Here is a 27,980-nt window from a genome sequence, read left to right on the forward strand (position 1 = left end):
GAACTCCCAGGTGGTCTCTATAACGAGCAGAATACCTGTTTTACATGCCATTCCGCAGCTTGCCCCTGGAGGGGACATGTTAAATAGTCCCATCTCCTGCTTACTGCATTATTTGTATCGTTCTGCTTTTAATGCACTTTTCTTGAATAAACAATGCTTAGACTAAGACTATTACTGCATTCTCTATTTATTCCTTTTTATGTATACATGTTCATTCATGACATTAAGCACCCGTACACTTTGGTACGACCAATACGCCAGGGGCTCAAGCACCCCATAGTACGGCGTGAGAAGTCCGAACACTTTCATAAGTGCGGCACTCCGAACTTATAGCATTATATGCATCAGCTCCGAATCATGTCTTTGGTCAATAGTTGGGTTTGCTTGGCTCCCATGTTTTGGTACCTTACGTTCCACTATATCGGCTAAGGTAGCGTTGGGAGAACTACTGCGATTGTGCCCCGGTTTAGCTGGGCTAAGCACCTCAGTAGAGAAAGCTAAAACTAACTGTCATGATAGGGCGAGAGCTGGTCGCTGTTCGAGAGGTTTTGAGTCCCTAAAGACTTATGCCGCTTAGAGCGAGGAGTCGGCTTTGTCCGGCCTAGGCGTGTATAGCGCCCCGAACTCGGTCTTCCGAACACTAGGGGCTTCGCCGAAATTTAAAATTATAGAATTCTCTAGCTAAGTGAGAGTGATAACGCATTATAGTCTGATTGCCTAGTTCGTTGTGCTGAGCACCTCCCTCGAAGGACCCAAGAATGGGAAAAAGAGTGCTCAGGTTTATCCCGAACACCCCAGCACTCATGGCATGGGGGCAGAAGCCGACGACTCGCCATCTCTCAGATTTAATAAACGGCCGCATAGAAGGTAATATTTTAAATTAAAACAAGCGTTGCATAGCACATATGAACAAGTTTTCAGCGTACAGGATAACACGAGCGAGTTTACTCAAATATTACATCCTTGGAACATTCATCCGCCACAAGGCGGGCACCCTTCAGGATGCCCTCATAATACATCTTGGGGTGGCGATGCTCCTTGCCCGGCGGTGGCCCGTCCTTCACCAGCTTCTCAGCATCCATCTTGCCCCAATGTACTTTAGCACGGGCAAGCGCCCTGCGGGCACCCTCGATGCAGACGGAGCGCTTGATGACTTCAAGCCACGGACAGGCATCCACCAGCCGCCTCACCAGCCCAAAGTAGCTCCTAGGCATGGCCTCTCCAGGCCACAGCCGGACTATGAGACCCTTCATGGCCTGTTCGGCCACCTTATGGAGCTCGACCAACTGCTTCAGCTGGTCGCTCAAGGGCACCGGGTGTTCGGTCTCGGCATACTGAGACCAGAACACCTTCTCCGTCGAGCTCCCCTCCTCGGCCCGGTAGTAGGCGGCGGCATCTAACACGCTACGGGGCAAATCTGCGAATACTCCTGGAGAGCTCCGGACTCGGGTAAGTAACAAGTAATTCACTTTCACGTGCTTGCTTTGCATAAAGAATGCCTTACCCGCCGCTATATTCTTCATCGCCTCAATTTCCTGGAGGGCTTTTTGGGCTTCGTCCTTGGCAGACTTGGCGCCTTCGAGGGCCGCAGCGAGCTCGGACTCTTGAGTCTTTGAGTCCAGCTCCAAAGTCTCATGCTTCTTTACGAGAGCATGGAGCTCTTGCTGCACCTCGCCAACCCTTGCCTCATGTTTCTCCCGCTCGGTGCCCTCCGTGGCCGCCTTCTTATCGGCCTTGGAAAGCGCTTGCTTCAGGGTCGCCACCTCCGTCGTGGCCCCTAGCACACTAATAGCGATCTTGTAATTTCTTGCAACTCCATCTTTTTTACACACACGGACAAGGCAGTACGTACCTAGGTTCTCCTCGAGCTGCTGCTTGGCAAGGCCGAGCTCTTGCTCGGACCGCTCGAGGTTCTGCTTCAGCGCGTCAACCTCTGCAATCAGTGCGGCAGAGGCCAGCAGCGAAGCTTGCATACGCATATTGACATAATTATGTTAGACTCCTGCGAATATTATTAGATCCTCTATTCGGCTTTTCGTTGTGAACGCCAAACAGAGCATCGGGGCTACTGTCTATGCGGTAATATTTTCATATATTTTTTACATACCTCAAAGCCTGTCAGTAGGCTGACACAAGCTTCAGTCAGCCCGCTCTTGGCGGACTGAACTTTTTGGATCACCACACTCATAATAGTGCGGTGCTCCTCGTCGATGGAGGCGCCGTTAATCACCTCCAGCAAGTTATCTGGTGCCTCCGATTGGATGGAGGTCACCGGCATGGTAGGCTTGCCCCTCTTAGCAGGGGGCTGCCTGCCAGACTCCGGAACCGCTGAAGGTTCCGGTGCGGTGTCCGCCCTAGGGCCGGACTTGGAGCCCTTGGGAGTCTTGCCCCCCTTTGCGCCTGGAGTCCGGGACGTCACCCTGCGGCGCCTCCAGGACTACCTCCCCTCGGTTGGGAACCCCCTGAGACAACACCTTGGCATTATCCGTAGGATGAGGGGAGGAGGCGGCCGGAAGTGAAGTGCTATTCACATCCGACGAATCCAAGGAACCGCTCGACGACACGTCGAGCCAGGCTTTGGGCGGACTGCATAATCATATTCAGTGTCGGGAGAAGCTATGCAATAAAGGAACACTATGAGTCACTATGGTGTCCGAATACTTACACTTCTCCAGGGACTTGGCCCCGGGCGGCCACTCCTCTTCGCTGTCGGCGGCGTTGGTGGAGTAGTCCGGCAAAAGGGTCCTTCCCTTCTTGGACCCTTCGGCCACCCTAGTTGGGGCAGCCTTCCTTTTCTTTTCTTCCCCTACTGGGGAAGAAACCTCTCTTTCCTCCTCCTCGTCTTCATGGGAGGAGTGCACCACGGAATCATCGGACGATGTGTCCGATACTACCGGGCGCCGGGAACTCTTCCGGGTTCCCGTGGCCTTCTTCTTGGCCTTCTTCTCCGGCACCATGTAAGGTGCCGGAACCAGCAGCTACGCCAAGCGGGCGTCTGCTGGGCCTTCGGGCAAAGGAGCCGGACAGTTGATCTGTCCGGCCATCTTCTGACAGTCTTGTCAAAGGTACGGGAGTTTAGACCCCGCATAGAGTCAAACTATGAAAAACAGGTATCCTATAAGAGGTAAAACCGCTTACCGCGCTGGCTTGGCGCTTCGCGCTGAATCCACGATCTTCGGTAAGGGGGAGGAACCTCGGCGCCCTTGAATAGCACCTTCCAGGCATCTTCGTGCATCATGTCAAAGAGCCTGTTCAGAGTTCGGTGCTGGGCCGGGTCGAACTCCCACAAGTTAAAAGCCCATTGTTGGCACGGGAGGATCCGGCGGATGAGCATGACCTGGACTATGTTGACGAGTTTGAGCTTCTCGCTCACCAGGTTCTGGACACATGTTTGGAGTCCGGTCAGCTCTCCCGAACTACCCCAGGACAGGCCCTTCTCTTGCCAAGAGGTGAGCCGCGTGGGGTTGCCAGATCAGAACTCGGGGGCCACTACCCATTCAAGGTCACGCGGCTCGGTGATGTAGAACCACCCCGATTGCCACCCCTTTATGGTCTCCACGAAGGAGCCCTTGAGCCATGTGACGTTGGGCATCTTGCCCACCATGGCACCTCCGCACTCCGCCTGGCGGCCGCTCACTACCTTCGGCTTGACATTGAAGGTCTTTAGCCATAAGTCGAAGTGGGGTTGGATGCACAGGAAGGCCTCGCACACGATGATAAACGCCGAGATGTTGAGGATGAAGTGCGGGGCCAGATCGTGGAAGTCCAGGCCGTAGTAGAACATGAGCCCCCGGACGAATGGGTGGAGAGGGAAGCCCAGTCCGCGGAGGAAATGGGTGAGGAACACTACCCTCTCATGGGGCCTAGTGGTGGGGATGAGCTGCCTCTCATCTGGGATCCGATGCGCGACGTCGTCGGGCAGGTATCTGGCTCTCCTCAGCTTCTTGATGTGTCCCTCCGTGATGGAGGAGACCATCCATCTACCTCCCGCTCCGGACATGGTTGGAGAAGGTCGAGGTGGGGAATGCAGACTTGGGCGCTGGAGCTCGAGTGTGTGAAAGTGGATGACCAAAGGAGGAAGAAGGCGTGGATGAAAGGGTGAATCCTTATCCCCTTATATGGGTGGACGAAACTATGCGTCCCCACCGGCCTGGTAAAACTCTCTTATCCCCCAAGCACCGTAATCAATGGCACGGTTGGGTTACCCACGCCCGTATTGATGAGAATCCCGTGATAAGGGGACACGATCTCTGCTTCGACAAGACGTGCCAAGGAAACCGTGTTGCAAAACGCGCTGAGGTGGGACAACAAAAACGATTCGAATAAAGGCTTGGCTGTGGTGTGATGTCACGCTACAGAATATGTCAGCAGATTAGATTTGTGTAAATATTATTCTCTCTACGGTAGTATGTGGAACTTATTTTGCAGAGCCGGACACGATCCTCGTGTTCAAAATCTTCTATGAAGTATTCGGGGGAGGAACCCGCCTTGCAATGCCGAAGACAATCTGCACGCCAGACTCGTCATCATTGAAGCCTGGTTCAGGGGCTACTGAGGGAGTCCTGGATTAGGGGGTGTCCGGATAGCCGGACTATAACCTTTGGCCGGACTCTTGGACTATGAAGATACAAGATTGAAGACTTTGTCCCATGTCCGGATGGACTTTCCTTGGCGTGGAAGGCAAGCTTGGCAATATGGATATGTAGATCTCCACCTATTGTAACCGACTCTGTGTAACCCTAGCCCCCTCCAGTGTCTATATTAACCGGAGGGTTTAGTCAGGACAAGAAGAACAACAATCATACCATAGGCTAGCTTCTAGGGTTTAGCCTCTCTGATCTCGTGGTAGATCTACTCTTGTACTACCCATATCATCAATATTAATCAAGCAGGAGTAGGGTTTTACCTCCATCGAGAGGGCCCGAACCTGGGTAAAAACATCGTGTCCCTTGTCTCCTGTTACCATCCGCCTAGACGCACAGTTCGGGACCCCCTACCCGAGATCCGCCGGTTTTGACACCGACAAAGATCATGGTGCTACTTTGAAGAACAAGTGTGGTAAAAGGATAGTAACATTGTCCCTTCTCTCTTTTTCTTTCATTTTTTATTTGGGCCTTTTTTATGGCCTCTTTTCTTTCTCCTTTTTTTTTATTTTTCGTCCGGAGTCTCATCCCGACTTGTGGGGGAATCATAGTCTCTATCATCCTTTCCTCATTTGGGACAATGCTCTAAAAATGATGATCATCACACTTTTATTTGTCTTACAACTCAACAATTACAACTCGATACTTAGAACAAAATATGACTCTATATGAATGCCTCAGATGGTGTACCGGGATATGCAATGAATCAAGAGTGACATGTATGAAAGAATTATGAATGGTGGCTTTCCCACAAATACGATGTCAACTACATTATCATGCTAGCAATATGACAATGATGGAGCATGTCATACTAAACGGAACGGTGGAAAGTTGCATGGCAATATATCTCGGAATGGCTATGGAAATGCCATGATAGGTTGGTATGGTGGCTGTTTTTAGGAAGATATATGGTGGGTGTGTGATACCTGCGAAAGGTACGCGGTATTAGAGAGGCTAGCAATGGTGGAAGGATGGGAAAAATGCGTATAATCCATGGACTCAACATTAGACATAAAGAACTCATATACTTATTGCAAAAATCTAGAAGTTATCAAAGCAAAGTATTACGCGCATGCTCCTAGGGGGATAGATTGATAGGAAAAGACCATCGCTCGTCCCCGCCGCCACTCATAAGGAAGACAATCAATAAATAAATCATGCTCCGACTTCATCACATAATGGTTCACCATACGTGCATGCTACGGGAATCACAAACTTTAACACAAGTATTTCTCAACTTCACAACTACTCAACTTCTAACGCCCTCGATGCGGCTATATCTCCCACGTGTCGAAGCACGACTTAGAGGCATAACCGCATTGAAAGCAAAGTTGCAAGTGAGGTAATCTTCACACAACCCATGTAATACATAAGGGAAAGATACATAGTTGGCTTTCAATCGCCACTTCACACAATTACATGAATAAAGCATTACATCATCCAAATACACTCAAGGTCCGACTACGGAACCAAAAATAAAAGAAGAACCCCAAATGCGACAAAGGTCCCCGATCGACCCCAACTGGGCTCCACTACTGATCAACTAGAACGAAAACAACACAAAGGACAAGATCTTCATCGAGCTCCTCCTTGAGCTTGGTTGCGTCATCTGCACGGACTCTTCAGCACCTACAAGCTGGTTTTGGAAGTATCTGTGAGCCACGGGGACTCAGCAATCTCGCACCCTCGCGATCAAGACTATTTAAGCTTATGGGTAAGGTAAAAGGTATGAGGTGGAGCTGCAGCGAGCGACTAGCATATATGGTGGCTAACATACGCAAATGAGAGCGAGAAGAGAAGGCAAAGCACGGTCGATAAAAGTATGATCAAGAAGTGATCCTAGAACAACCTACGTCAAGCATAACTCCAACATCGTGTTCACTTCCCAGACTCCGCCGGAAAGAGACCATCACGACAACACACGCGGTTGATGCATTTTAATTAAGGTCAACTTCAGGTTTTCTACAACCGGACGTTAACAAATTCCCATCTGCCCATAACCGTGGGCACGACTTTCGAAAGTTCAAATCCCTGCAGGGGTGTCCCAACTTAGCCCATCACAAGCTCTCACGGTCATCGAAGGAATAGACCTTCTAGCGGGAAGACCCGATCAGACTCGGAATCCCGGTTACAAGACATTTCGATAGGGTAAAACTAAACCAGCAACACCGCCCGAATGTGCCGACAAATCCCGATAGGAGCTGCACATATCTCTTTCTCAGGGCACACTCAGATTGTCCTAGGTACGGGTAGGCCAGCCCAGAGTTGCCCTGGTGGTCACCGGCAGCTGACAGGTTGGACCAACACTCAGAGGAGCACTGGCGCGGGGGGGGGGTAAAATAATGATGACCCTCAGGAGCGCGACTCCCAAGGGAAAAGAAAAGGCTAGGTGGCAAATGGTAAAACCAATGTTGGGCATTGCTGGAGGAGTTTTACTCAAGGCGAACTGTCAAGGGGTTCCCATAATAGCCCAATCGCGTAAGGAACGCAAAATCCGGGAACATAACACCGATATGACGGAAACTAGGGCGGCAAGAGTGGAACAATACACCAGGCATAAGGCCGAGCCTTCCACCCTTTACCAAATATATAGATGCATTAATTAAATAAGATATATTGTGATATCCCAACAAGTAAACATGTTCCAACAAGGAACAACAACTCCATGTTCCAACAAGGAACAACCTTCAATCTTCACCTGCAACTAACAACGCTATAAGAGGGGCTGAGCAAAGTGGTAACATAGCCAATCAACGGTTTGCTAGGACATGGTGGGTTAGAGGTTTGACATGGCAATTTGGGAGGCATGATAAGCAAGTGGTAGGCATCACAACATAGGCATAGCAAAAGAGCGAGCATCTAGCAAAGCAAAGATAGTAGTGATTTGGAGGGTATGATCATCTTGCCTGAGATCCCGCAAGGAAGAAGAACGAGTCCATGAAGAAGACAAACGGACGTAGTCGAACGGATCCTCACACACACAACGTTATCGGAACCAACCCGAAGAAGCAACACTGGAAAGAAGAAAACAACATAGTAAACAACCGACACATCAACATGGCACAATGCGCAAACAAGTATGATGCATGTCCGGTTTAATGAAGCATGGCATGGCAAAATGCACAAGCAATCCTACAAATTAAGTGGAGCTCAATATGCAAAGAGTTGCATATTGACGAAACACTACGACAAGTTATTTAGTTCGATCTCGTTTATTTACCCAACAATATTAAATGTTGTTAAACATGGCAAGAGGGTGAAGCAAAGTAAAACTACCTATCTAGTCAAGTTTAAATGAGGCCGAAAACAACGAACAACAAATCCGGAAAAATCCTCATATGCATATATTAGGTTTGGTACTGTTCTTCCCTAAACCATATTTTATAATTATTAAACATGCAAAGTAAGGTCACCATGTTAAACTAGGCAAAATTCTACCCCATTTACATATAAAGATTATTAAATTCCGAGTTATGGTTATTTAGTTATGAATAAAGCATTTTAGCAAGTTATTTAAGAAAATTTAAACAAACAACATTTTAAACATTTTAAATATAGATGAAAGTTGGATATTATGAATCTAGACAAAATTCTAAGCAAGTTTCATATATAATTTATTTAGATCCGATGCACGGTTGTGAAGTTATTAAATGCATGAAACTAGGGGGGTTTTCTGTAAAACTGCAATTCCCTGGAAATTAGCTAAATTCATAGAGACTGGAAAGAAAACATCCAAGGGCTGAAACTGGCTGGCCCATTAGTGCACATGGCAGAGGGCTCTCAGGAGGCTCACCATGGGTTTCGGCCCAAATCGGTGAGGTGGGACTGGGCCTCGGTCAATGGCCGAAGAGGAGGCGGCCCAAGCGCGCGGAGGCGCGGTCAACGGGTCGAGCGGGGTCGAGGCGCTCGTCTTGGAAGCAGAGGAAGCAGGGGCGCGGCGGCACTGGTGGACAGCGGCGAGGCAGGGGTACTCCGGCGGGTCGGCGGGGTTGGAGCGGACAGGCGGATCCGGCCTTGGGGATCCCAACCTAGCCGGAGGCAGGGTCGAGCTCGGTCAACGGGAGCGGGACTTGGCGCTGGAACTTGGAGGCCGAAGCAGGAGAAGCGCCCATGGCGAAGAGTGGGACTTGGCGGGGGTTCCGGCGACAAGGCGTGAGGCAGGGGAGGTAGACGAGGTCCCGTACGGGCGACGGTGATGCAACAGGAGCTCGCCAGCATTGGGGATGATGGTCGGGCGCGATGGGAAGCACCAAGGGGCGGCCATGGATGTCTCTTGTGGTCGCCGACTCGCCGGAGACGCGGGAATTGCGACTGACGAAGAGGCACGGCGGTGCAGGTACGGCGAGGTGGGACTCGCAGGCGGCGGATCTGGGCGGAGGCGTCCAGGAACAGGGCACGGGCGCGGACCCAACGAAGACAAGCTTGAGGCATCGGCCATGGGAACGATGGGGCTCCTCGGGCTTCCTGGGACTTTGGTGGCCATCTGCTCGAGGCTGGAGATGGCTGGCTGCTCGGGATCGAGCTCATCTCGATCTGGAGCTCGGGGATGGAGCTCCTGGCTGACGAGGGGAGCCAGGAGGCGGTGCGCGAGGTCGGGCTCCAGGAGGTGCTCGGACACCGCGGGAGGAGAGAAAGGGAGTGGAGCGATGGGTTCCTGGAGCTGCTGATACAGCTTGATGCGGTGGTGGATCGGGCAGGCGTGCCGCTCGAGGAAGGTGGGTGGCGGCACTGAGTTGGCTCGGGAAGGAATGAGGGGATCCCAAGGCAGGTCGGTGGTGGCGGGTAGGAGGATGGATGGGACAAGGGTCCTTAATTTTTGGGTTTGTCCAGATTTAGACTATGAGTCTCTTATATAAGAAAAGAGGAGGGGTTTAGGGTAGATTCGGACCCTCTGATCAAAATCGGGCGGTCGAGAAAAATATGTTAGGAAGTCCAATTAACAAAATGGAGACGTTTTGTAGATGTTTGGGGATGATCCGGACACGACGGTGACGACTGCTCGGGTCGGGTCCGGGACAATTTTCGGACGCGCGTGTGAGGAGGGCCGCGGGCTGACGACAGAGGTTAGGTTGGGCCTGGCGGTAGGTAGTGGGCTGTGTAGACGGTCTCGAGCGGAGAGAAAAGAAGAGAGGGAGGCCCGGCGACTGTTTCCGGAGACCGAAAACGTCCGACGTTAGACCGGCTATACTGCCGCTATAGTTAAACGTTGGGGCGTCAAACGAACTCTGAATGCGATGAAATTTGGCAGGCGGCCTACTGGCAACATAACAACACCGCATGCCAACTTTCAACCCATTCCGAGAACATTTTTCCGGCCACTTATAGAATAATATTTCGGACATGTCAAAGGCGCGTGCAAGTGTGTCTGGGCTCAGAACGGACAACGGAAGGAACTGGGAGAACCCGGACGGATGCAAGTTTTAAAACATGATGATGCAATGCACATGATGAAATGACAAGATGCAACATGCAAGCGAATGACAAGGCAACAATAGCGAATAACTGGCGGACACCTGACACAACGGACTCGGGGCGTTACAACACTCCACCACTACGAGAGGATCTCATCCCGAGATCTAGAATGGCACCGGAGGGAAAACGGAAAAGAAAGAGAAGGGGTAAAAACTAAGTTGCTTCTTTGACCAATGAGTGAAACCAAAGAACCTTGAAAGGTTGAGCAATTGCAAGAAAGAAAGCAACGGAGAATAACATAGTTGAAAACACTCCGTTTTAAAAGAGGAACAAGGGAGAACAACTTCGGGCAGCACTCCGATTGAAAAAAAGGGATTGAATAAGAACTTGATAAGGTGATAGAACTTGAAAAGAGGGCACGACACACCGGTTAAATGGACAATCATGAAATGAACATGATCTTGACAAAACAAGAAGATGGTTGAAGAGAATAACGACACAATGCCTCCGGAACGAAAGAATAGAAGTTGTATCGACGGAACAAAAGAACGAAGAAGAAAACAACATCTTCTACCTGACAAGCATCTTAAAGAGAAGGGTCACACGGAGTTGTTGGAACAATCCACAACGAAAAGATAGGCTTGAAGTGGGCTTATGGAAAACATCTCAAAACCACGAGGTGAAAATCTGCCACTAACAGAAACGATATATTGGATTGATATGAACAAGAAGACGAGAACTTGTTTCACCGAGGGGATAGATGAAGAACTTGGGTCATATATAAGCACCATAAATAGCAACAATCCTTAGGGAAGGCTTTGGTGAAATATAACCTAAGATAACTCCAATGACGAGATTGATGGATTTAAAATACCTCATTCTTAATAACATGTGAATCATGAAACATGAACTCAAATTATCAAGAATGACATAATACCACCTCCAAAGATACGGTAGAAAGAAATTGCACTCCGGATTGCAAGATGAAGAAAACTTGAGCTCTTCTGAAAAGAATTTTGATGAGCACTTCGAGAAAGATTTAAATCCTTGATGACCAGTCATGTAAAGCCTCGTTGAAGAATTCCGGTAAGAAAAGAATGAACAGTCAAAATGAAGGATAAGAGAATAAGGTTGATGCCTTGCAATGATTTAGATGGACCTTCGAGATGATATATTTGAGAGAGCTTGGAACTCCGGAAAAGAAAAGATGAAACAATAGAAACCGAGAATTTGGTGAACCTCCGGAATAAGGAATTAAATTACTTGGATGAAACAATAATAAGAATTACATTATGCTTATCCTTCACCAATTAAAATTGATGACAAGCAATGGATTTTTGGCATACTACTTATTCTCGTAGAAAGAATTAAGATAGATATAGAGTCGACTTGGAAAAGGTCTTCAACAAACCACCAGTAGGATTTAAAACAACGAATACATTGATATGATAAACGAAGGAAGAGGAACTCATGAACGAACCACCGTAAGAATTGGAAATGAACAAAGAAAAGATAAGGAAGACACTGGGAAGAATTAGTAAATAAACGAAGATACTTGAGAGAATTTAGATACATGAGAACGAAGAGATCGCAAGCTGGTAAGAGAAAACTTGAATGATGCACCGGTAAGATTGGAGGATGACCGCTAAAAGCTGAGAATGAATAAACCTGAATTGATGGACTCCAGATAATCAAACTGATGAGACTCTTGAATTGCTCCGGATGGATAAAAAGAATTCTCACAATCGAACAATTATGAGAGGATGGCAACAAGCTAGAATCACGAATCTTGAAGAGAATGGAGCAAGGTTGAAAGAAGAATCTTCTTCGGTCTTCAAAATTTGAGAATGACGACGAGAAACACCGCCATGAATCGTTGAGACACTCCGGAATGATTAAAAAAAAGAGAGGTTGAACGAAAGATGAAAAGAATTGTGAAAGATCTAGGAGAAGACATTTGACTGATGATAAATCATTCTTACGTCAAACTTTGAAAAGCAATATGAGGATTGCTCTGGGAAGATTGGAAGAGTCAGGTAAGATCCTGGGAAAAGACATGTGGGTTAGGGCCCACTCAAAAGATACACCGTTGAATGATTTAAAAGAGAGAAAACACCGGTTGAATTAAATGCCTTGAATGAGATAACATCCTCGAAAGATCTTGAACGAAAGCAGAGTGGAAACAGGAATCTTCTGAGATATCTTCGGCACTCCGAAACAAATGAATAGCGAGAACTGAATGGTTATGAGGTGCATCGGCACGAGAAAAGCATTTGAAATACAGAAAAGAATATGATCAACACCGAAAGCTTGAATTGGATACACCGGAAAAGGAAAGAATGGAGAATGATGAACTAGAAGCTCCGTTAGGATCTTCATGAGAATCACCGGATAAGAATATTGATGGAAAATGATGGAGAGACTTCACATTAATAAGATGGATACTCTATAAAGAAATCCGAGTCCTAGGAGAAACAAGGGTGGGAGGGTGGGAAAACAAAGACAACTTGGGATGGATGAACGAACACCATTGAGAAAGCTGAGATTGGATCTTGCGGATGTTGAAATGTTCGGATCCACTTGAAGAGAAACACACCGGTGAAAAGGATTGATAAGACAATCTTGATGATCAAGAAGGATTTGGTATCCACATCGGAGTATGAGAACACCATTTGGGGAAGGTATGGAATCAACACTTGACATTGAAGCAACTCGAATACCACAACTCCAAACAAAAACAAAGGGTTGACTCGCAGAATAAGCTGGAACAAACATATGATAGAGATTTTGTCCGAAGTTTTCGTGGTGGGGCCTACACGGGCTCGATCATACAGCACCATCATGTACAAGGCAGTGCACATGACATACGAAGCGTCCCCGAGTCGGCATAGCCAAGGACTCTTTAAGACACAACGAGACCACTGTAAAACCAACCGTGAATAGGCGGACCACTAGACGTCGAACCCCAATTTCATACCATACATCTGTCGGAAAGATATCCTAAGAGCTACTTTAATTCCCACCTATGAAACTCCCGAACCTTTCCGGTTATGCAATCAGGTGTTGGGGATACAGGGGAAGCATAATATCTCACCCAATTCTAGCAAATCCTACATCCAGCTATATCCATCCTTCAACACATAACCGAGAAAAACTTCGGAAAACATCTACCTCAACCTTCGAAAAGCATCCGTTATACAAGTTATGGCGATACTCCCGAACTCCCGCCCCAGTACTAGGTGGCGTCGAGGTTATCTCACCAACGAACTGCATAAAAGAGATTTTCGATGCCGGCGTACTAAATTCAGGTATTCCAGAACTGCAACGATAAAATTATGACGACAACACCTCGGAGCTCAACTCCTCGGTACACTTCCACAAAACCCCTGACAGGAGGCACCAAGACAATGTTCTCGTCACAAAACCATCGGAATGATTCCAAGATACCTGTGTGATCCTAAATTTTTTTAGTGAAATTTGAGAAGAGAAGAGTCAAAAATCTATGTCAGGATGCCTTACCAGAGCGATGAGGAGACTGGGAAGTAAAAAAGAATTCCTAAACTCTCCGATATATAATTCCTAAATGACTCAAAACATTTTTCTAGACACAACAACGGCTGCTAAAAACGATCAAGCAATGGGGGCTCGTAAGGTCGGGGAAGGCTCTGATACCAACTTGTAACGCCCTCGATGCGGCTATATCTCCCACGTGTCGAAGCATGACTTAGAGGCATAACCGCATTGAAAGCAAAGTCGCAAGTGAGGTAATCTTCACACAACCCATGTAATACATAAGGGAAAGATACATAGTTGGCTTACAATCGCCACTTCACACAATTACATGAATAAAGCATTACATCATCCAAATACACTCAAGGTCCGACTACGGAACCAAAATAAAAGAAGAACCCCAAATGCGACAAAGGTCCCGGATCGACCCCAACTGGGCTCCACTACTGATCAACTAGAACGAAAACAACACAAAGGACAAGATCTTCATCGAGCTCTTCCTTGAGCTTGGTTGCGTCATCTGCATGGACTTTTCGGCACCTGCAAGCTGGTTTTGGAAGTATCTGTGAGCCACGGGGACTCAGCAATCTCGCACCCTCACGATCAAGACTATTTAAGCTTATGGGTAAGGTAAAAGGTATGAGGTGGAGCTGCAGCGAGCGACTAGCATATATGGTGGCTAACATACGCAAATGAGAGCGAGAAGAGAAGGCAAAGCACGGTCAATAAAAGTATGATCAAGAAGTGATCCTAGAACAACCTACGTCAAGCATAACTCCAACACCATGTTCACTTCCCGGACTCCGCCGGAAAGAGACCATCACGGCAACACACGCGGTTGATGCATTTTAATTAAGGTCAACTTCAGGTTTTCTACAACCGGACGTTAACAAATTCCCATCTTCCCATAACCGCAGGCACGGCTTTCGAAAGTTTAAATCCCTGCAGGGGTGTCCCAACTTAGCCCATCACAAGCTCTCACGGTCAACGAAGGAATAGACCTTCTAGCGGGAAGACCCAATCAGACTCGGAATCCCGGTTACAAGACATTTCGACAGGGTAAAACTAAACCAGCAACACCGCCCGAATGTGCTGACAAATCCCGATAGGAGCTGCACATATCTCTTTCTTAGGGCACACTCAGATTGTCCTAGGTATAGGTAGGCCAGCCCAGAGTTGCCCCTGGTGGTCACCGGCAGCTGACAGGTTGGACCAACACTCAGAGGAGCACTGGCCCGGGGGGGGGGGTAAAATAATGATGACCCTCAGGAGCGCAACTCCCAAGGGAAAAGAAAAGGCTAGGTGGCAAATGGTAAAACCAATGTTGGGCATTGCTGGAGGAGTTTTACTCAAGGCGAACTGTCAAGGGGTTCCATAATAGCACAACCGCGTAAGGAACACAGAATCCGGGAACATAACACCGATATGACGGAAACTAGGGCGGCAAGAGTGGAATAAAACACCAGGCATAAGGCCGAGCCTTCCACCCTTCACCAAGTATATAGATGCATTAATTAAATAAGATATATTGCGATATCCCAACAAGTAAACATGTTCCAACAAGGAACAACAACTCCATGTTCCAACAAGGAACAAACTTCAATCTTCACCTGCAACTAACAATGCTATAAGAGGGGCTGAGCAAAGCGGTAACATAGCCAATCAACGGTTTGCTAGGACATGGTGGGTTAGAGGTTTGACATGGCAATTTGGGAGGCATGATAAGCAAGTGGTAGGCATCGTAGCATAGGCATAGCAAAAGAGCGAGCATCTAGCAAAGCAAAGATAGTAGTGATTTTGAGGGTATGATGATCTTGCTTGAGATCCCACAAGGAAGAAGAACGAGTCCATGAAGAAGACAAACGGACGTAGTCGAACGGATCCTCACACACACAACGTTATCGGAACCAACCCGAAGAAGCAACACCGGAAAGAAGCAAACAACATAGTAAACAACCAACACATCAACATGGCACGATGCGCAAACAAGTATGATGCATGTCCGGTTTAATGAAGCATGGCATGGCAAAATGCACAAGCAATCCTACAAATTAAGTGGAGCTCAATATGCAAAGAGTTGCATATTGATGAAACACTACGACAAGTTATTTAGTTCGATCTCGTTTATTTACCCAACAATATTAAATGTTGTTAAACATGGCAAGAGGGTGAAGCAAAGTAAAACTACCTATCTAGTCAAGTTTAAATGAGGCCGGAAACAACGAACAACAAATCCTGAAAAATCCTCATATGCATATATTAGGTTTGGTACTGTTCTGCCCTAAACCATATTTTATAGTTATTAAACATGCAAAGTAAGGTCACCATGTTAAACTAGGCAAAATTCTACCCCATTTACATATAAATATTATTAAATTCCGAGTTATGATTATTTAGTTATGAATAAAGCATTTTAGCAAGTTATTTAAGAAAATTTAAACAAACAACATTTTAAACATTTTAAACATAGATGAAAGTTGGATATTATGAATCTAGACAAAATTCTAAGCAAGTTTCATATATAATTTATTTAGATCCGATGCACGGTTGTGAAGTTATTAAATGCATGAAACTAGGGGGATTTTCTGTAAAACTGCAATTCCCTGGAAATTAGCTAAATTCATAGAGACTGGAAAGAAAACATCCACGGGCTGAAACTGGTTGGCCCATTAGTGCACAGGGCAGAGGGCTCTCAGGAGGCTCACCATGGGTTGCGGCCCAAATCGGTGAGGTGGGACTGGGCCTCGGTCAATGGCCGAAGAGGAGGCGGCCCAAGCGCGCGGAGGCGCGGTCAACGGGTCGAGCGGGGTTGAGGCGCTCGTCTTGGAAGCAGAGGAAGCAGGGGCACAGCGGCATTGGTGGACAGCGGCGAGGCAGGGGTACTCCGGCGGGTCGGCTGGGTTGGAGCGGACGGGCAGATCCGGCCTTGGGGATCCCAACGTAGCCAGAGGCAGGGTCGAGCTCGGCCAACGGGAGCGGGACTTGGCGCTAGAACTTGGAGGCCAAAGCAGGAGAAGCGCCCATGGCGCAGAGTGGGACTTGGCGGGGGTTCCAGCGACAAGGCGTGAGGCAGGGGAGGTAGACGAGGTCCCGTACGGGTGACGGTGATGCAACAGGAGCTCGCCGACATTGGGGATGATGGTCGGGCGTGATGCGAAGCACCAAGGGGCGGCCATGGATGTCTCTCGTGGTCGCCGACTCGCCAGAGACGCGGGAACTGCGGCTGACGAAAAGGCACGGCGACGCAGGTACGGCGAGGTGGGACTCGCAGGCGGGGGATCTGGGCGGAGGCGTCCAGGAACAGGGCGCAGGCGCGGACCCAATGAAGACAAGCTTGAGGCGTCGGCCATGGGAACGATGGGGCTCCTCGGGCTTCTTGGGACTTTGGTGGCCATCTGCTCGAGGCTGGAGATGGCTGGCTGCTCGGGATCGAGCTCATCTCGATCTGGAGCTCGGGGATGGGGCTCCTGGCTGACGAGGGGAGCCAGGAGGCGGCGCGCGAGGTGGGGCTCCAGGAGGTGCTTGGACACTGCGGGAGGAGAGAAAGGGAGTGGAGCGATGGGTTCCTGGAGCTGCTGATATGGCTTGATGCGGTGGTGGATCGGGCAGGCGTGCCAGTCGAGGAAGGTGGGTGGCGGCGCTGAGTTGGCTCGGGAAGGAATGAGGGAATCCCAAGGCAGGTCGGTGGCGGCGGGCAGGAGGATGGATGGGACAAGGGTCCTTAATTTTAGGGTTTGTCCAGATTTAGACTAGGAGTCTCTTATATAAGAAAAGAGGAGGGGTTTCGGGTAGATTCGGACACTCTGATCGAAATCGGGCGGTCGAGAAAAATATGTTAGGAAGTCCAATTAACAAAATGGAGACGTTTTGTAGATGTTTGGGGATGATCCGGACACGACGGTGACGACTGCTCGGGTCGGGTCCGGGACAATTTTCGGAAGCGTGCGTGAGGAGGGCCGCGAGCTGACGAGAGAGGTTAGGTTGGGCCTCACTACAAGAAATATGTCAACTTGTGACCACCACTATTGGTCACTGAAAGGTCACAAATTTCCATTTACGACCTTTTTGTGACCAAAAACAGAAGGTCAAAAGCTAGCGGTCGTAAACTGACTATAGCGACCTTTAACAAAAGGTCGTTGATCCTATGACCTTCTGTTTTGGACGCTAGCTCTCTCCCCAGGCCATGTCGGATCCGACGTGGCAATCTGACGTGGCAAAATTGCGACGAATTGAAAAGGTCGTTGGTTAAAATCAGCCCGGTCCAATTGGGGGTTTTACATGGGCCGAGCCCATTAATTCAGCCCATTTTATGTTTTTTTTCAGTTAATTTTCGCAAGCTACATGGGCCTAGCCCAACATGGCGTTTTTTGTTTTCTAAGCCTTTTCCATTTTCTGGGCCTCAGCCTTTTTGCGGTCCATTTTCTATTTTTGAGACTTTTTTGTTCCATCTTTGTCCAGCATTGTTTGGGCCAAAGCCTCTTCCAACCCATCAATATTTTCAGCCCGCTAATTCATAGGACTGGACAACAGAGAAATATATGAGTTTTTTTATTTTGCTATCAAAGCAATATTTGTTTCACCGTACAATCATATATCATATGTACATCTTCATCAGATTATCTATACATAAGCAATAGCAACTAAAAGAATGCCATCTATATCAAACGACAGCGAAGCAACAAAGAAGATATACTGCCATCACAACTCCAACAGACAACTAATGTACACTACCTACGAGAAGGCCAAACAGAAAAGGAATCGCTGAAATGATGATCACTAGCTTAGATATTCAGAGACCACTACCATGTTGTCAATTGGATTTGGTTGCAACCCTTCCAGTTTGCTAAGAGCATCTTTCCAGCAGCATATCTTCTCATAACCTAAAAAGAGAACATAAACCAGCATAAGAATTTGAAACTTCTTGTCCTACCAAAACATTAGTACTTGTTTAAAACAAAGGATTATCAGCAAAAGTTATTTCCAGCAGCATATCTTCTCATAACTTAAAAAGAGAACATAAACCAGCATAAGAATTTGAAACTTCTCGTCCTACCAAAACATTAGAACTTGTTTAAAACAAAGTAGTAGTTTTAGCACACTAGTACATGTGACATGAAGTTTGGCTAAATTACAGAGATAAGTCCCACTATAACAGCAAGTCCTACTATAAAAGTTTCAACTAATGCTACTACTGATGCATGACAATATGTGTGTCAAATAGTTACTGCAATATTTAAATAATCTCTGGCAAGTTTCATCTAATGTTTCATTTAGATTTACTTAATGGAAAAGACTCATCTCTGGAGTAGTTTAATTGAAAAGAATCTACAGAATACTCCATTAATTAGAGTACACAGCTGAGATGCCGGAAAGTACATTGCATAGGCAGGACAAACTACTCCATCTCAGACCGATCCTTGGACTTTGCTTGAATGGAGGACTTGACACGGTTACTGTCCAGTATCCTGCCATATAATCTCTTGCGGTCCTTTATGTATCGAGTCTGAAAGATATATATTTTTTGTGAGCAGTCAGCACAACAAAATCAACCAGAAACAATACAAGATGACTTTGATTTAGACATTTCAAACCATGCATGTTCAGAACATAAATTAGTACTAGTTCTCTACATATGGTGTTCATTTATTTCAGCATCATATATATGGACTTTGAATGTAAACAAGCAGCCAGATTTAATTTCATGCCAAAATTTCTAGATAAGGCACAGATTAGGTGATGGTTTAAACTGTAGCACCAAACTGTAAAAACAAGCAAAGATTAGAGGATGGTTTCAAAAACTGCATATATATTCATCTACATTACTTCTTCAGTATAGTATAGTACATAGCATGGATGGGTTTGAGTTCAAATGTTTGCTTGCACATTTACTACCCATATACTTAGGCACATGGAAAATCAACTACAAGTGGGAACACGATGAGTCAAAACAAGCTAGTAAGACACTAGCAGTAGAGCAACCATAATGTGAAGCAAACAGAGGAATCACAAGGTAATTCTACTAATTTCATTGAAAGAATAGTGGTAATTTTAGGCAGTGTGCTAGATGAGGTACAAAATGAATACTAGTACAGATTAAAGCAGGTTGAATGTTGAGCGGCACATAATATGATGGTAAGAAAATGATGGCATCAAACAGATTGACTACAAGAATTTCTCAGCTTGGGCATGGAGAGCTCTGTATAATTGACAGATCCTCAAAGCAATTTTCATTACGTCAGGATTACATCAGTTACAGCTTACAGCTTATAGGTTACAGTACTAACATGTCCTGGGCGTCAACACATCCACTCTCAACACATAGAAACACTTGAGCATTGGGATTAGTTTGTTCATGTGGGTTGCGATTGGTGCGGCAGTGCCAGTTGAACCCCCGGGTTCAGACCATTTCAGTTTGTACGGCATCAAACCAAACCACCCCAGTCCAGTTCGATTTTCTGTTCAACATAGACCAATCCAGTCCGTTCCTATTAAGCACCCATTTGAACCCATACGTACCAAACTAGCCCAAAGCAACAACAGAACCAAATAAACCAAACTAACCCGCCTGATTACCATGTTGAATGGACAGCAAGCAAGCACGCACTCTATTTTGATAGTACAAAGCTGTGCAAGCAAGCACACACTACAACATGGACAACAAGTTCAGAGATTCAGTGTATAAGCGGAAATCGGGAACCAATGATTCTCCAAGAACTCACCCACGAGGCCAGGATCGGCACTGGAAACAGGGACAACCAGTGCTGGAGGAGATGAGGGCGTCGGCTGTCACCTGTCAGGACTGGAGGCGGGAGCAGTGGCGTCCGTGCTCTAATGGCAAGGGACTGGAGACGGGAGCAGCGGTGCCCTAGTCTGAGTCGGAGAAGATGATGCCGACGTCCGTGATCCAAGCTCAGTGCTCCCGGCCGCCTCCCTCAGGAGGAGGCCACCCCGCCCGCCCGCCCGCCCGGAGGAGGTGAACTCCGGCGCATGCTCCCGCCCCTCACCATAGCCGGAGACCAGGAACACGGTGAACGCATATCTACAAAAAGGAGTGAGGTGAGGAGATGTTGCACGAAGAAGGAGGGGAGGGGCTTACCAGTGTTAGATCCGGCCACCTCTGGCCTCGCCGTCATCGCATGTGGCAGATCCCGACGAAGTTAAAGTGGCGGCCGGAACCCTAGCCACGGGTGATGTTGCGGGCTTTCACTAGAGGGTGCGAGACACGGATCTGACGGGAGGGGGGAAGAGCTCCATGAGGGGAGCCCGGGGTGTGCTGCGCGCCGGCGAGAGCCACCTCAACTCGCCGGAATCGAGTGGAGCAGAGGAGTCGCGGGAGGGAGAGAGAGAGGGCTCGCGGGGGAGAAGGGCTCGCGGTGAGGGAAGGGGATGGGAGATAGGAGGAGGGCATGGGGAAGGCCATGGACGGCGGGGAGCTCAGCCGGAGGGAGGTGGAGGCGGCGATCTAGAAAGGAGGAGGTGGCGGCTGTGATCTAGAAGGGAGGAGGAGTGGTGTGTGGGGGAGAGAGGGGCTAGGGCGGATCTGGAAGGGGAGAGGAGGAGAAGAGAGCGAGGGAAAGAAAGGAGGCGGGGGGGGGGGGTGGATGTAAAATTACAACAGGGCAGAGGTAGGGTTTCGGGGATGGTGTGGAAGGGCTGATGACTGCCGTTGGATCCACGATCATCCGACAGTATTCGATCCATGATCCGTGTGATGCGTCCACGGACCAATCAGAATACAGTACGACGTTATGACCATCTAAATTGGTCAAAAAATTCATTTTCTATTTTTCGAGTGCGTAAATTGTGTTTTTTTTAAATGACCTACCATATATTTGTTGCAAAATGGTACCAGATCATTTTTATAATATATTAGGCCATATTTAATGTTCAATTGACAAAATGATTGGTTGTCAAAAGTTTTCATTTTCTTTGGACGAAAAAACCATTTTTCATTTTCCGATTGCCCGAAAGGAGGTTTTTTTGTGAAGGAACTACCAAATAATTGTTGCAAAATTGGACCAAATCAATTTTCTAAAATACTAGGACATATTTAATGCACAATTGACAAAATGGTTGGGTGTAAAAAGTTTTGATCCACCTCTCGTGAAAAAGACAAATTTCCGCCGATTCAGCTGGAAGCGGGTCAAATTTGAACTGCAGCTGCCTCATAGTTCGCTATCTATTTTTTACAAAAATAATTTCTAGGTACATAAGTATCTATTTAATCAGAGAAACACCAAAAGTTTTCCAAGATTCAACCACTAGCTAGGAACGGTCAAGCCCGCCATTTTGATCGCATTTTTAAACGGGCATAAAAAAATCAAAAAAAATCAAAAAATTGGGAAACCTTCGCATTGTGTCATTATATGTGGCCAAGTTCCGAAGAAAAATAACAAACTTGTAATACGGCAATTATTTTAAAAAAGTGTTCTCAGAAATGAGCTATCATCTCTGAAGATTCATGGCTTTCAAGCCAAATGATCAATCTTATGGCCACATTCGTGGCATAGTTTGTTCAAATGATCTCATATTGTGCACAAGGGTGCATATTGGAATGGCAAACAATGTTGCCTAAGGAAGTTTTCATTTTCTTTGGACGAAAAAACCATTTTTCATTTTCCGAGTGCCCGAAAGGAGGTTTTTTTGTGAAGGAACTACCAAATAATTGTTGCAAAATTGGACCAAATTGATTTTCTAAAATACTAGGACATATTTAATGCACAATTGACAAAATGGTTGGGTGTAAAAAGTTTTGATCCACCTCTCGTGAAAAAGACAAATTTCCGCCGATTCAGCTGGAAGCGGGTCAAATTTGAACTGCAGCTGCCTCATAGTTCGCTATTTATTTTTTACAAAAATCATTTCTAGGTACATAAGTATCTATTTAATCAGAGAAACACCAAAAGTTTTCCAAGATTCAACCACTAGCTAGGAACGGTCAAGCCCGCCGTTTTGACCGCATTTTGAAACGGGCATAAAAAATTCAAAAAAAATCAAAAAATTGGGAAACCTTCGCATTGTGTCATTATATGTGGCCAAGTTCCCAAGAAAAATAACAAACTTGTAATACGGCAATTATTTTAAAAAAGTGTTCTCAGAAATGAGCTATCATCTCTGAAGATTCATGGCTTTCAAGCCAAATGATCAATCTTATGGCCACATTCGTGGCATAGTTTGTTCAAATGATCTCATATTGTGCACAAGGGTGCATATTGGAATGGCAAACAATGTTGCCTAAGGAAGTTTTCATTTTCTTTGGACGAAAAAACCATTTTTCATTTTCCGAGTGCCCGAAAGGAGGTTTTTTGTGAAGGAACTACCAAATAATTGTTGCAAAATTGGACCAAATCAATTTTATAAAATACTAGGACATATTTAATGCACAATTGACAAAATGGTTGGGTGTAAAAAGTTTTGATCCACCTCTCGTGAAAAAGACCAATTTCCACCGATTCAGCTGGAAGCGGGTGAAATTTGAACTACAGCTGCCTCATAGTTTGCTATTTATTTTTTCCAAAAATCATTTCTAGGTACATAAGTACCTATTTAATCATAAATACATGGTTTGGTGGCGACACGTCGAGGTTTGGGCGGTGGCCGAGGGCCCCATCTCTAGAGCGCGTAAACTCGCATGCCCGCCGCGTGGTCACCGTGTGACCGTGGCGTTGCCATGTGTTCTGGGTGGCCTAGACATGTCTAGTGGGTTGGGCACTCCCCAGGTAGGTGCTAGGAAGAAAATTACAACATAAGATTCTCACGAGGAGACCGATCGGTGCTCAAACATGAATTAGCAGCCAAGTGTTTGATTAGCGGTACATGAAATGTACATGGCTAATGGGCGTGAGTTTTGGCTGAGGATGATCAGTTACTAAGAAGACCGTCTTCACAAATTTTCAGCTAAAAAGGAGGAGCCTAGGTGGTACTTGCTTTGCAAACTACCACACCGGACATAAATACGTATGTTGAAGCTCGGCTCAAAATAATGAATAGATTGAGCTGGCATTTGGTGGAGGATGTTTATTTGGGCATAGGAAAGCACTGTAGAAAATGGATACTATTTGGACATGCCAAAGTGGTACTTCCTTCACAAACTGTTGTTTTGAACAGAATAGGAAAATGAATATTTTTGAATTATTTTTGAACTAGGCAAGGAAGGTTTTTACATATTTGACAAAGATATGACCCAAAGAATTTATGAGATTTTTTTGAGAATTTTGGGAATGATAGAAATATAGGTTGCTTCACAACCTAGGGCAAACACTGCCACATGGACATGACACATAGGCAAAACTGATGAGGTGGCGCCTAGTCATAGCAACCCACCACAATTTACAAGGCTATGACCATCTATATTGGTCATTAACAACTAGAAATAAGGCAGCGGACTAGCGCTGTTTGCTTTATGACCTTTTTGTGTGAGGAAATTACGACCTTTCTGACCAAAATGGTCGCAATGGTTTAGGGTTTGGAGCCCCCCGAACAGCTTTTGACCAATTGGTCTGAAATGGTCATAAATTTATAACCAATTCTTCGAGGGTCACTGACAGAAGGTCATAAGTTGACATATTTCTTGTAGTGCCTGGCGGTAGGTAGTGGGCTGTGTAGACAGTCTCGAGCTGAGAGAAAAGAAGAGAGGGAGGCCCGGCGACTGTTTCCGGAGACCGAAAACGTCCGACGTTAGACCGGCTATACTGCCGCTATAGTTAAACATTGGGGTGTCAAACGAACTCCGAATGCGATGAAACTTGGCAGGCGGCCTACTGGCAACATAACAACACCGCATGCCAACTTTCAACGCATTCCGAGATCATTTTTCTGGCCACTTATAGAATAATATTTCGGACATGTCGCGGGCGCGTGCAAGTGTGTCTAGGCTCAGAACAGACAACGGAAGGAACTGGGAGAACTCGGACGGATGCAAGTTTTAAAACATGATGATGCAATGCACATGATGACATGACAAGATGCAACATGCAAGCGAATGACAAGGCAACAATAGCGAATAACTGGCGGACACCTGGCACAACGGACTTGGGGCGTTACACAACTAGCTTGACTCTAATATCACCATCTTCATATCTCAAAACAATTATCAAGCATCAAACTTTTCTTAGTATTCAACGCACTCAAAAGAAAGTTTTACAAATCTTGAACACCTAGCATATTATTATTAAGAAAATTACCATGCTATTTAAGACTCTCAAAATAATCTAAGTGAAGCATGAGAGATCAATAGTTTCTTTAAAACAAATCCACCACAATGCTCTAAAAGATATAAGTGAAGCACTAGAGCAAAACTATATAGCTCAAACTATATAAGTGAAGCACATAGAGTATTCTAACAAATTCAAAATCATGTATGGCTCTCTCAAAAGGTGTGTACAGCAAGGATGATTGTGGTAAACGAAAAATCAAAGACTCAAATCATACAAGACGCTCCAAGCAAAACACATATCATGTGGTGAATAAAAATATAGCTCCAAGTAAAATTACCGATGGAAGTAGACGAAAGAGGGGATGCCTTCCGGGGCATCCCCAAGCTTTGACTTTTTGGTGTACTTGGATTATCTTGGGGGTGCCATGGGCATCCCCAAGCTTAGGCTCTTGCCACTCCTTGTTCCATAATACATCAAAAGATTTCACCCAAAACTTGAAAACTTCACAACACAAAACTCAACCGAAATCTCGGGAGCTTTGTTAGCGAAAGAAAACAAAAGACCACTTCAAGGTACTGTAATGAACTCATTATTTATTTATATTGGTGTTAAACCTACTGTATTCCAACTTCTCCTGTGGATTATAAACTATTTTACTAACCATAGATTCATCAAAATAAGCAAACAACACACGAAAAACAGAATCTGTCAAAAACAGAACAGTCTGTAGTAATCTGTAACTAACGCAAACTTCTGGAACTCAAACAAATCAGACAAAATAGGACGACCTAGGCAATTTGTTTATTGATCAGCATCAATTGGAATCACTATTTTATAACGTTCTGGTGATTTTTAACAATTGTTTTCGTGAACAGAAAGTTTCTAGAAATTACAGCAAGATCAAATAACTATCATCCAAGAAGATCCTATAGGTTTAACTTGGCACAAACACTAATTAAAAGATAAAACCACATCTAAACAGAAGATAGATGGATTATTTATTCCTAAACAGAAACAAAAGCAAAAAAACTGAAATAAAATTGGGTTGCCTCCCAACAAGCGCTATCGTTTAACGCCCCTAGCTAGGCATAAAGCAAGGATAGATCTAGGTATTGCCATCTTTGCTAGGCAATCCATAAGTGGCTCTCATGATAGATTCATATGGTAATTTTATTTTCTTCCTAGGGAAGTGTTCCATGCCCTTCTTTAATGGAAATTGGAATCTAATATTCCCTTCCTTCATATCAATAATTGCACCAATCGTTCTAAGAAAAGGTCTACCAAGAATAATAGGGCAAGAAGGATTGCAATCAATATCAAGAACGAGAAAAATATACGGGCAAATAATTAATATTTGCAAAAATAAGAACATCATTAATTCTTCCCATAGGTTTCTTAATAGTGGAATCTGCAAGATGCAAGTTTAGAGAGCAATCATCAAAATCACGGAAATCTAGCAAATCACACAAAGTTTTGGGAATAGTGGAAACACTAGCACCCAAATCACATAAAGCATAAAATTCATGATCCTTAATCTTAATTTTAATAGTTGGTTCCCACTCATCATATACTTTTCTAGGGATAGAATTTTCCAACTCAAGTTTTTCTTCATAAGATTGCATCAAGGCATCAACAATATGTTTGGTAAAGGCTTTATTTTGACTATAAGCATGAGGAGAATTTAGCACAGATTGCAACAAGGAAATACAATCAATTAAAGAGCAAATTTCATAATTAAATTACTTGAAATCCAATATAGTGGGTTTAGCAACATCTAGGGTTTTACTCTTTTCAATCCCACTTTTATCAATTTCATCATCAAGATCTACATACTCCGAATTTTCGGAACGCCTTCTAGGTAAAGGTGGATCATATTCAGTTTCATCAAGATTCATATTGCAAAACAAAGATTTGATAGGGGACACATCAATAACTTTTAGATCTTCATCTTGATTTTCATAGGAATTGGAAGAACACGCTTTAATAAAGGCATCTTTTGTAGCACGCATCCTAGCGGTTCTTTCCTTGCACTCATCAACGGAAATTCTCATGGCTTTGAGAGACTCATTGATATCATGCTTAGGAGGAATAGATCTAAGCTTTAAAGAATCAACATCAAGAGAAATTCTATCAACATTCCTAGCCAATTCATCAATTTTAAGCAATTTCTCTTCAAGCAACGCATTAACATTCTTTTGTGAATTCATAAACTCTTTAACACTAGTCTCAAATTCAGAGGGCATTTATTAAAATTTCCATAAGATTTGTTGTTGGAATTTCCATAATTATTAGAAGGATTACTAGGAAAGGCCTAGGATTAAAATTCCCTCTATACGGGTTGTTTCCAAAATTATTCCTACCCAAAAAATTCACATCCATAGATTCATTATTATTCTCAATCAAAGTAGACAAAGGCATATCATTAGGATCAGAAGAAACACTCTTAGTAGCAAATAATTTCATAAGTTCATCCATCTTTCCACTCAAAACATTAATTTCTTCTATCGCATGCACTTTTTTATTAGTAGATCTTTTAGTGTGCCATTGAGAATAATTAACCATAATATTATCTAGGAGTTTAGTAGCATCTCCTAAAGCGATTTCGATAAAAGTGCCTCCCGCGGCCGAATCTAAAAGTTTTCTAGAAGCAAAATTCAATCCGGCATAAAAATTTTGTATGATCATCCATAAATTCAAACCATGAGTGGGGAAATTACGTATCATTAATTTCATTCTCTCCTAAGCTTGTGCAACATGTTCATGATCAATTTGCTTAAAATTCATAATATCATTTCTAAGAGAGATGATCTTAGCGGGAGGAAAATACTTAGAGATAAAAGCATCTTTGCACTTGTTCCAAGAATAAATACTACTTTTAGGCAAAGACGAAAACCAAGCTTTAGCACGATCTCTAAGAGAAAAAGTAAATAGCTTCAATTTAACAATATCATTATCGACATCTTTCTTCTTTTGCATATCACATAAATCAACAAAGCTATTAAGATGAGTAGCGGCATCTTCACTAGGAAGGCCGGCGAATTGATCTTCCATAACAAGATTCAACAAAGCAGTATTGATTTCACAAGACTTAGTATTGGCAATAGGAGTAATCGGAATGCTAAGGAAATCATTATGGTTGGTATTGGTATAGTCACACAATTTGGTATTATCTTGAGCCATCGCGACAAGCAAGCAATCCAACACACGAGCAAACAAAAGGCAAGCGAGAAAAAGGCAAACGGAAAAGAGAGGGCGAATA

Source organism: Triticum aestivum, chromosome 4A, assembly GCF_018294505.1.
Source record: "Triticum aestivum cultivar Chinese Spring chromosome 4A, IWGSC CS RefSeq v2.1, whole genome shotgun sequence".
Lineage (NCBI taxonomy): Eukaryota > Viridiplantae > Streptophyta > Magnoliopsida > Poales > Poaceae > Triticum > Triticum aestivum.